Raw genomic sequence first — 3858 nt, 5'->3', positions numbered from 1 at the left:
CAGACAATTACCAAAACAGCCTGTACCAAATTTCAAGGACTTCATCTACAAGACAACTTGAAATGGACAGCACATATTGAGCAAAAGAACAAAAAATTAAATACTCCTCATTTTGTGTTACGGATGTTAAAAAACTACCAGCTGCAACACTGTTCAATGTGTATATTATGCAGTCATACAATTTCACCTCTGGTATGGGATTATGTTCTGAGAAAATTCTGGAGATGCCATCAGAAGATGCAAAATTCAAAAAGAAATTATAAGAATAATGGAGAGGGTAGATAATCACAAATCATGTATACCGTTGTTTCAAGAAAGGATTATCCCACCTCTTCCTTACATATATACTTGAAAATATAATGTACTTAAAACAAAACTTACACACAAACAGACTACTCATCACTCAAAATCACACTATGAACAGCTATGATACAAGACAAAAATTTTATGTACATGTTCAAAGTGCCAACAGAAAGTTATTTCAAAATAGCCTTATCCATCTTGGTATCAAACTATACAATGCATTACCAGATATCATTAAACACATACAGAAGATTAGTCACTGCAGATCTAAATTGAAGTCATACTTGGTTGATCATAGGTTTTACACAGTAAATAAATATCTACAAAAATAAATTTTTCTATATTAAACCAAGGTAGTCTTATACAGAAATTTGCGTATTATCTCCCCATATATAGTTTAACGACATTTATTTAAGTATTCATCATTAATTGATATATAAATGTTTGTTATTTTATTTACAAAGGTATAATTATATACAAAATTGTAAAAATTCAAATATCTCTTGCACATTGTGCAGCTGCAGATGAAATGAACCAATAAATCAATGTACTTGAGGGCAATATTATAGAAATGGAAGAGAAGATGGCAAGATGAGACGCGAGATTTTATGCTGCAAGGAGAATTTAATAGAAAACTAGAAGATCTAAGTCAAACAAGATCCAGGAGTAAACAGCATTCCATTATAACTACTGATTGCCTAGGGAGAGGTAGTCATGACAAAACTATTCCATCTGGTGGGCAAGATTTATGAGACAGGCGAAATACCCTCAGACTTCACGAAGAGTATAATAATTCCAATTTCAAAGGAAGCAGATCCTGACAGGTATGAATATTCCCGAACTATCAGTTTAATAAGTCATGCCGCAAAATACTAACACAATATCTTCACAGAAGAATGATAAAACGGATAGGAACTAACCTTGGGAAAGATCAGTTTTGATTCAAGGGAAATGTAGGAACATGTGAGGCAATACTGACCCTATGACTTTTGTTGTGGTGGTCGATGGTCGAACCCAGGACTCTAGATGGCCGAGCTGAAGCTGGGACCTACTGCGCTGCTTTCGTCAGGAGGCTGAGCAAGTTTAATAGCATCAAGGGGCAGTGCAGAGTGATACAGCGGTATTCAGAAGCGTTTCTTTATTCAACCAGTTTACAGAGGCATAATATCAGTGCGCCGCCCGCGCGCTGTTCTGCAAGTCCAGCTGTCTCAGCACTCCTGGACTGACAACACTGATGCTGCAGTCATCAGGACTGCCCGACGATGGAAGTCAGTCATGTTCGCCCGGTCGCCGCTCGCCAACACGTAGCGACAGGTGCCACTCTACTGCCGCAATTCTGGAGACTGTTACAGTCCCTGGTCCCCACCATCCTCCGCCCCGTTTGGCCTGCTCTGTCCGACCATGGGACAAAGGTGGATGTACTGGTTACCCGTGGCCCTCGGGCTGCCGCTGTTCCCAGGACAGGACCGAACTCGAGCCTGCGGCCTCCTGGATGCAGTGCTGCATCTTGCCACTAGTGGTGCTTGCTGGTTGGCAACACCCACTGCCGTCTTTGGCGTTACTTCAGCGCTGCCGCGCCTCCCACGGTTTACACCTCGCCCGGACCCCAGAATGCCACATGGGAAGTGAACGTGGCCCATCCAGGACCCGCTGCATTCCGCTATCACTGCCCTCCTTCAAGCAGACCGTGAAATCTCCAAGTACCCGGCTGCCATTCCGTCCCACCCCGGTGTTGCGGCCCTGGAGGCGGAATACAGCCCGAACAAGTACATAGAAATAAAGAACAGGTTACACAGAATATTTACAGCATCACTGCCAGACTGGCGCCTGTAAGCGTAGACCAGCAGAGGTCCATACCGAGTCTCAACTGACCTGGCACACCCTCGTCTCTAGCTAAAATTGTCTGCCTATTTATACTGGTTTTCCCTTCGCTTCTGACGTAGTGTCAGAGAGAGAGAGAGACAGAAACTATGGCAGGGGGAAATTCCCATTCATCAGCCATTTACACATCGCCCTCCAGGCTCTGACCTACTGCTTCGCCTCATACATCGCAATAACTTCAAGCAATGCTGTGGTTTCTTGCCTCATTGTTGCACCACTCAAAAAACATTGTGCGTGCAATAACGCCATCGCAGCTCCTCACCATGTTTACTCTGTCTATCCTACTGGTTGCTGACTATTACTACACACTGCCAGCGGCCCCAGACTTTATCGCCCAACCGTGCCTTTACTGAATTTTAACAAAATTGCCGTTTTCTACGACTAAGGCTAACACTAGCGCAGCACACCTCCCTCCTTTCAACAAGATTCATCTCGAATAGAAATATAACAAACATGACCTATGGCTGCGTAAACATACCTTTCCAGAATGAGATTTTCACTCTGCAGCGGAGTGTGCGCTTCTGTAAAGTTTGGAAGGTAGGAGACGAGATACTGGCAGAAGTAAAGCCGTGAGGACCGGTCGTGAGTCGTGCTTCGGTAGCTCAGTTGGTAGAGCACTTGCCCGCGAAAGGCAAAGGTCCCGAGTTCGAGTCTCGGTCGGGCCCACAGTTTTAATCTGCCAGTAAGTTTCATATCAGCACACACTCCGCTGCAGAGTGAAAATCTCATTCTGGAAACATCCCCCAGGCTGTGGCTAAGCCATGTCTCCGCAGTATCCTTTCTTTCAGGAGTGCTAGTTCTGCAGTTTCGCAGGAGAGCTTCTGTAAAGTTTGGAAGGTAGGAGACGAGATACTGGCAGAAGTAAAGCCGTGAGGACCGGTCGTGAGTCATGCTTCGGTAGCTCAGTTGGTAGAGCACTTGCCCGCGAAAGGCAAAGGTCCCGAGTTCGAGTCTCGGTCGGGCACACAGTTTTAATCTGCCAGTAAGTTTCATATCAGCACACACTCCGCTGCAGAGTGAAAATCTCATTCTGGAAACATCCCCCAGGCTGTGGCTAAGCCATGTCTCCGCAGTATCCTTTCTTTCAGGAGTGCTAGTTCTGCAGTTTCGCAGGAGAGCTTCTGTAAAGTTTGGAAGGTAGGAGACGAGATACTGGCAGAAGTAAAGCTGTGAGGACCGGGCGTGAGTCGTGCTTCGGTAGCTCAGTTGGTAGAGCACTTGCCCGTGAAAGGCAAAGGTCCCGAGTTCGAGTCTCGGTCGGGCATACAGTTTTAATCTGCCAGGAAGTTTCATATCAGCGCACACTGCGCTGCAGAGTGAAAATCTCATTCTGGAAACATTCCCCCAGGCTGTGGCTAAGCCATGTCTCCGCAGTATCCTTTCTTTCAGGAGTGCTAGCTCCGCAGTTTCGCAGGAGAGCTTCTGTAAAGTTTGGAAGGTAGGAGACGAGATACTGGCAGAAGTAAAGCTGTGAGGACCAGGCGTGAGTCGTGCTTCGGTAGCTCAGTTGGTAGAGCACTTACCCGCGAAAGGCAAAGGTCCCGAGTTCAAGTCTCGGTCGGGCACACAGTTTTAATCTGCCAGGAAGTTTCATATCAGCGCACACTCCGCTGCAGAGTGTAAATCTCATTCTGGAAACATCCCCCAGGCTGTGGCTAAGCCATGTCTCCGCAG

General features: G+C 46.0%; 1 non-coding gene across 1 annotated transcript; it reads left to right on the top strand.

Annotated features, from left to right (window-relative positions):
- The first annotated feature begins 3374 nt into the window (after positions 1-3374).
- Trnas-uga (transfer RNA serine (anticodon UGA)) lies at positions 3375-3449 on the top strand. The gene has a single exon. It is a non-coding gene; the product is annotated as a tRNA-Ser (tRNA).
- Positions 3450-3858: the final 409 nt, after the last annotated feature.

This window comes from Schistocerca nitens, chromosome 1, assembly GCF_023898315.1.
Source record: "Schistocerca nitens isolate TAMUIC-IGC-003100 chromosome 1, iqSchNite1.1, whole genome shotgun sequence".
Lineage (NCBI taxonomy): Eukaryota > Metazoa > Arthropoda > Insecta > Orthoptera > Acrididae > Schistocerca > Schistocerca nitens.
Note: the sequence above shows the minus strand (reverse complement) of the source record. Positions and strands in the feature narration are given on the sequence as shown.